Source organism: Mytilus galloprovincialis, chromosome 2, assembly GCF_965363235.1.
Source record: "Mytilus galloprovincialis chromosome 2, xbMytGall1.hap1.1, whole genome shotgun sequence".
NCBI classification, from domain to species: domain Eukaryota; kingdom Metazoa; phylum Mollusca; class Bivalvia; order Mytilida; family Mytilidae; genus Mytilus; species Mytilus galloprovincialis.
Genome location: NC_134839.1, coordinates 73,143,504 through 73,151,943, shown reverse-complemented (window position 1 = coordinate 73,151,943; position 8,440 = coordinate 73,143,504).

Here is an 8,440-nt window from a genome sequence, read left to right as displayed (position 1 = left end):
AAGAGGACCAACCATCGTTCTCTATCGTTATCTGGTCATTAAAAAAACATTCGCATACTATATCACATTTTAGAAAATAATTGAGATATAAGGAAAAGGTTACTTATACGCCCATTTCTAGAATTAGAAACAAATTTCAAGTTCTCGCAACGGACGAAAAAAACAGCCAAAAATTAAGAACGAAAATCGTCAAATAGAATTAAAAAAAATCAAACGAGAAGACAATCACCCCGATGTATCATGTATAAATCAATTATCGATTCACAAATACAAATGTATGATAATCTGTAACAAAGCACAACTGTTTTACAGGCAAATGGAAGTTTTTAACGACCTTGACTGGCTATACAGTCCTTGCACGGTCGGGAAATTAACAGACTTAACATGGGTGGGGCTTTTATATGATCTATTATCGCACCCTAAAATTGACAATGGCCTATAACTACCAATCATGTAGAAGAAAATAACAATTTCTTAAATACTATTTTTTTTTATATCATGATTATATTTGAAAACTATTATGATGATCAAATGTTCGGAGATTTTCATCCAACGGGTCCTACAGGGAATCTGAAAAAAAATGTTTTAGAACATAATTTATAAGTTAAATTTGGGAATTCGGAAATTGGTGCAATTAAGATTGATATCGAGTTGAGCTTAGTGGATTGTATAGACGAGTGTTGACCCTAGTCAGGGGCGGATCCAGGATTTCCAGTTAGGGGGGGCGCAAAGTTTTATTTTCGCCGAGCGGAGCGAGGCGAAAATTTTTTTGAGGTTTCTTTAGGTAAAACTATTGAAATATTCTTCTAAAGGGGTGAAATGTAGATAACTCGAACTATTATGTGGTAAAATTAGCGAGAAATTAAAGTTTCAAGCTGAAACTGCCTTAATCCACACCTGACAACAATCTACAGATAGACGGTCGGACAGACGGACGGAATGTGAGACGAGACAGATCACAATTGCTCACCTGACCAATATATTTTTCAAACGAAAATTTCTACTTTTATCAGCGATTTTTAATTGTCCTTTCATACTATCTGTTTTTTACATTTTTGATTTTCGGAGGTCGTGCCAGACTTCACTGTGTTCGCCACAAACAACTAAAATCAGAATGAGATGCATTTACGCAGTTATATTTATTTTCTTGGGATCCCAAGCATACAGTAATACGGTACAGAATTCGGCTAAATATTTAGGTTGCAAGTGAGAAATAAATAATACATATAGACACAGAGAAACAAATTAATAAACTAACCTTTCGCTTGAAACAGTATTTCTATCTTTCATTACGGATATTATAAAAGAATCTCACTGTTTTCTTGACCGTGTCATGATGAAATTGTGAAAGTGAGTAAGGGATGTTTTGGAACTTCGATTATCAAACAAATTTATTATAAAAACCGCAAATACAATGTAACATGTTTTTACTTTAACTGCTAAAAACCTATTATATTTGTCATCAAACGCAGCTCCGCGTTTGACACCTTCCTTTGAAGTTATTTATAGAACTTTAAAAAAGCGTAGGTCATTTGATTAGTAATCACGTTAATTCTGTTAAACTGACTGTTTTATATACTTTGAATGTTAAAAAAGATTGAATGGTCTCTTCTGATAATTAAATATGTTGAAGTCAACCCATGCTTTGCAAATTTTAAGGGGGGCGCACGCCCGCCACGCCCCCGCCTAAATCCGCCCCTGATAGTAGATAGAGTTACCGAGCGTCGAGCGAAAATGGACACGCTAGTTCAGACCTATATTTCAAATTCGTAATTTACCGTTGACGATTACAGAATAAAATTAAGACTGATCGGTGTAGTTGCAAATTTATTAAGACAGTAGCCCCAAAAGCACATATAGCTTTTAAAAAATGAATTAATCATTTGCTAAATATGTCTTAATAATAATTTGTTTGCCGCTAATTCAATCAGAGGATAAATCTGTAATTATGAATTTACATCTAATTCTATTTGAAATATGCAAAAAGAGAACAGAAATATTGGAAACAAATTATTCATTTTAAATAAACTCGATATATATATGTTTCAAACCATGAATTGTTAGGTTACTTTTCAAGCCGATAATCTGTGTGTTTGATGGCATGTTACAGATGTACAATATTATATTCATAAAATGTATACTGGAATTTGAAGAATTATATACAAATTCGTTTCAAGGTTTGTGAACTCTTCTAATTAGCCCGAATATTTTATCAACTTGAACATGGTAAATATTGAATCAACCTCGTCTGATTAATGATTTAGTGTAACCGGAATTTATTCGGATTATTCATTAAAAATGATGTGTTGGTATACATTGGCTCTCCTTACAAATTTGTTTTGACGTTTTTTTTAAAAGAAGAAGTGGCACTTTTTTTATCAAACTAATACAGACTGGGAGTGATATCTAACGTGCATTTAAATCACTATCTGTACATGCAAAAACACTGTACAAGGCAGTGGTTTAAAAAAAAAAATGTTATGATCTATACTGAATTGCGAATCGATCGAGCATTATATAAAGAACATACAAATATGCATTTCTTTTGAATATTTTTTAAGTTAATATTTCCTAGTTTAGTTGCTTAAATGTTATTTTAAAGGACTAATACAGGTACGATTTCATCAAGGTTTATCTGTATTGATATCGAAAGACCATTTTATTAAAAGGGTAAATTTCTGTTTATAGACAAATTGTAGAAGATTGTGAAGAGAAGTCAAATATGAACATATTGATAATCGACCGTCAACAGCTAAAAAATAAATAAACACTTTTGAATGTACATAACATACTCTGCTTCACATATATAACGAAATAGATGGTCACAAGATCCGTCATCCGAGTGATAATTTCCTTGGTTCCAGATACGGAGGCAATTTTGACCGTTTTTTAAATTATCCGGTTGCCCAGGGTCCCAATCGGACACCGTGATTTTTTTCCCAGTACTTGACCATTGCCATAACCCTTCGACCACTTCATCACTTCCTCCTAACCAATAATCTAAATAATCAATAATTATTCATTCAACCAATGATAATCCATTCAACATATCGCAAAATTCATTTCAATATATTTCAACATATTTTGTTTATATGCACGACAAAATCATCAGAAATCGATAGACTGTTTGGTCCAACCGAGTACTAATCTAAACTTTTTGTACGGACATGGCTTCATTTTTGTTATCATGCAATATTTATCAAATGATCAGTAATATTTCTATCATTATAACAATTCTAAGAGGGGTCCGTATGTAACATGTTGCAGAGCAAAATATTTTCCCCTATCCAATATATCGTGTTTTTCTTATTGAATCAACATTCCTGCCGTTCATCCTGATCGATTAATACAGAATCTGCCTAGCGAATATTGGATTTAAATATATAGTTTAAACATATTTTATTGTTCCAAAAAGAGACAAATGGATTTTCAACTTAGTAACGTCTTCTCCAAAATATATGTATCTCGTTCGAACTATGAAACGAATTGCTGTATAGACTCCCCGCTACCATCATTCAGATATTATACCGCGTTCAAATGTTAGACCTAAAACGTATGTGGAAGGAAGTTTCGACAAAGCAGCCGACGTTCTGTGGAATGATTTGACAAGTGATTTACAAAGCAAAGTTAACATAATTGTTGAATTATAGTGTTATACATGAGCGGTTTCAAGTAAAACATGAAAACTAATTTATTCAGACGTGCTATTTCATAGTTATAAATAATTTTTCATTATGGCTACCTCATTGTTATACTTTAAGTGTTAAAGACTGATAATAAGTTAAAAACAAATCTTCTTTTTATTTTCAGTTAGTTGGCTTTTTTGGGGGATAGATTTACCATTCCCATTTTTAGCTCACCTGGCCCGAAGGGCCAAGTGAGCTTTTCCCATCACTTGGCGTCCGGCGTCCGGCGTCCGTCGTCGTCCTGCGTCCGTCGTCCGGCGTTAACTTTTACAAAAATCTTCTCCCCTGAAACTACTGGGCCAAATTCAACCAAACTTAGCCACAATCATCATTGGGGTATCTAGTTTAAAAAATATGTCCGGTGACCCGGCCAACCAAACAAGATGGCTGCCTGGCTAAAAATAGAACATAGGGGTAAAATGCAGTTTTTGGCTTATAACTCAAAAACCAAAGCATTTAGAGCAAATCTGACAGGAAGTAAAATTGTTGATCAGGTCACGATCTATCTGCCCTGGAATTTTCAGATGAATCGGATAATTGGTTGTTAGGTTGCTGCCCCTGAATTGGTAATTTTGAGGAAATTTTACTGTTTTTTTGTTATTATCTTGAATATTATTATAGATAGAGATAAACTGTAAACAGCAACAATGTACAGCAAATTAAGAACTAAAAATAAGTCAGAATGACCAAAATAGTCAATTGACCCCCTAAGGAGTTATTGCCCTTCATAGTCAATTTTTAACAATTTTCTTAAAATTTGAAGATTTTCAATAACATTTTCCACAGAAAGTACTGTTATAGATAGAGATAATTGTAACCAGCAAGAATGTTTAGTAAAGTAAGATCTACAAACACATCACCATCACCAAAACACAATTTTGTCATGAATCCATCTGTGTCCATTGTTTAATTTCACATAGACCAAGGTGAGCGACACAGGCTCTTTAGAGCCTCTAGTTTACATTTTGTTGTCATCAGTATATTAAATAGTATAGTTTTATATTCAAGATAATTAAAACAAGATTTTTATAAATTTTGACATCTCTTTATCATCTTATTTGAAAGTTATTAGTGATCATTTCTCATATGTTTAAATTTTTATCATTGGATTTCATATTCAATATTCTAAATACTAGTATGTGACTTGATATAATGTTATAAAGCGTAGCCTTATCACTTATTTTTTTCTGGTATATATATTTCAGTCAATATATAGACATACACAGTTTGTTTTCTATCTCTGACTACCAATTACGTATATACACTGAATCCATAGGATGTTTGGTGTGTACTGATTGATATTTCTACCTTAGACAAGTGATATTTTATTAGTTTGTTTTTTTTTAGCTTTGAACAAGGTTTCTGTTCCATGCGTGTTCTATCAGATCTGTACTCCGTGTCTTTGTGTGTTTTCGTTTTAAAAATCTGATACATGCTTTTGAATAAGTATTATATATGGTGGCCGGTTAAGGCCATTTCAAGTTTTCGCCTTTCATATTCTATAGGGCGAAAACGCGAAAAGCGATATCGTAAAGTCGAAAAGGCGAAAAAGCGAAATAGTTTTCGACTGTTCGCGAAATCACAAAATCGCGAAAACGCGAAGTCAAAAAAGCGAAAACAGAAAGAAAAAATATTTCGCCTTTTCGCGTTTTCGTCTTCGTCCTATAGAATATGAAAGGCAAAAACACGAAATTGCCTTAACCGGCCACCATAATTTTAATTGTTTTTATAGTTTGTTCTCATGCATGAATGACTGTTACACAACTGTATTACACGATTGTCTAAATTTAATTCACTAAATGTTTCCCTTATATTTACCGATCACATACATTTTTTCAAGACAAATGTAATTGTAAAGTATAAATACTATACCATGACCACAAGATTTTGCTGTCTGACGTAAGTATGCCATCAATCCCACCGAAGCCACTTCAACAAGTCTAGCATTATGTGCTCGACACCACCCCTGTATGCATAATATAAGTCGTACAATAATAAGGTGTGGATATTAATCACAAATGTAATGTATTATATGTTTTACCTTTCAAAGATAATTAAAACTTAAGTATACAATTATATGGATAAAATAGGAAAACAAAACGTTATAAATGTAATGCGTCAAAAGCGATTTTTTATTTACTTTCACCAGGAACGCCATTAGCCAAATATTTGAAAGCCAATAATGTAAAAGAAACGGTACAGTTGAAGAGCTTTATGAACAAATAAGACCCAAGCAATAGCCAACTCTATTGAAGTCAAAAGTAAAACCACAAAAATACTGAACTCTGAGGAAAATTCAAAACGGAAAGTCCCTAATCAAATGGCAAAATCAAAAGCTCATACACATCAAACGAATGGATAACAACTTTCACATTCCTGACTTGGTACAGACATTTTCTTATGCAAAAAATGGTTAATTGAACCTTGTTTTATAGCTAGCTAAACCTCTCACTTCTATGTCAGTCGCATCAAGTTCTATTATATTGACAACGATGCGTGAACAACATTGCCTAATAGAGTCGGATCCTTAGTTTGTTCATAATGTCAAAATTTGTGAACTTAAGGAAGGTTTGTTGTAAATATTGCATTGTAAACTATTGTGACCAATGTGTTTGAACTGTCTAGTAATGGTATCTTCGTAAAAAAATACATTTTTGGTATTTTCATTAAGGTATATTTTCATATGTTCATACGATTTACATTTGCATTGTACCAGTTCATAGTATTTGTGCTGAAAAGAAGGCAGGGACCATCATAATGAAACCATCCAAGAGGGCATTCGGCATTAACTATGGAGTGTAATGATCCTAAAAATGAATCAAACATTATCATAATTGGTGTATTCTAAAATACTAACGCATTGGTTGGACAGCTTTTATCGATATATTTGTTTTATTCTTTCATTGGTTATATTTTCCTTGGTGTTTGTATCTTATATGTGTAATAAAATTTACTAACAGGTTCTTTACTATTCATAAGAAGATATAGATATAAGATGTGATTAAACTAAAATCATCATAGATACCAGGATCAAAATTTTATATTTACGCCAGACGCGTGTTTCGTCTACATGATGACGATCGAATCCAAAAATGTTTAAAAGGCCAAATAAAGTAAGAAGTTGAAGAGCATTGAGGACCAAAAATTCCTAAAAGTTTTACCAAATACAGCTAAGGTAATCTTTTCCTGAAAAGCCTTAGTTTTTTTCAAAAATTCAAAGTTTTGTTAACAGTTAATTTATAATTATGAACATATCGATGATAACTAAAGTCAACACAGAAGTGCTGACTACTGGGCTGGTGATACCCTCGGGGAAATAAATCTCCACCAGCAGTGTCATCGACCCAGTGGTTGCAAATAAACTCATATATGAGTGTCACTGAGACAACTCTCCATCCAAGTTACATATCATTATTATCTCCCTATCTGATAATCAAAAACGTGTGATATTTAATGTTTGAATTGTACCATTTTTGTTTCAGAATGAAAGGTTTACGATTGTAACTATTTTAAAATCATACATTATAACGACTGATTTTTACAGAAGCTTAATTGTCAAATATGGGGCTTAGACCCAAGACAAATACAAGACAAATGAATGGTAAAAACGTGAAATAAACTGACCTGATAGTATACAAAGAATGTGTATGCAAACAGTTTAAGTTCATTTTATTTCTTCGTTCTCAATTGTTTGTCCATGTACAGAACCTTACTTTATTCATATAAAATTTTCAATCCTGGTATCTATGATGAGTCTATTTACAACCACTGGGTCGATGCCACTGCTGGTGGAGTTTTCATTCCCCGAGAGTATCACCAGCCCAGTAGTCAGTAATTCTGTGTTGACTTGAGTTATCATTGATATGTTCGTAATTATAATAGATTATCTGTTAACAAAACGTTGGATGTTTGAAATACTATGACTTTTTTACCTCAGGAATACATTACCTTAGTTGCATTTGGCAACACTTAAAGGAAAGTTTGGTCCTCAATGCTCTTCAACTTCTTACTTTATTTGGCCTTTTTAACATTTTTGGATTCGAGCGTCACTGATGAGTCTTTTGTAGAGGAACGCGCGTCTATTGTAAATATAAAATTGTATCCAGGTATTTATGATGAGTTTATTTACAACCACTGGGGCGATGGCACTGTTGGTGGAGTTTTAATTCCCCGAGGGTATCAGCAGAGCCCAGTAGTCAGCACTTCTGTGTTGACTTGACTTATCATTGATATGTTCGTAATTTCAAATTAACTGTTAACAAAACGTTCGATTTTTGAAATACTAAGGCTTTTCTATCTCAGGAATACATTACCTTAGTTGCATTTCGCAACACTTAAGGGAACGTTTGGTCCTCAATGCTCTTCAACTTCTTACTTTATTTGGCCTTTTTAACATTTTTTAATTCGAGCGTCACTGATGAGTTTTTTGTAGACGAACGCGCGTCTGGCGTATATATAAAATTTCAATCCTGGTATCTATGATAAGTTCATTTATTCGCATCAAATTAACTAGTTATTGACATATTAGAGCAGACCTTTCACAATCATTATGAGACATTTTAAAATATGTTTGTCAATGTCAGCTGAGTGCTATTTGTTTAATGAAGCTGATTTTGTACAGAAAAGTCAGAACCAACGGACAAATCTTTCCTTGATTGCCACTGCGACATTCATCCAAAAGAGGTAACATATATATATATTTATGTCACCGTTCGACCTTAAACAACGAATAGTAAAATGGCCCCATCTCAATT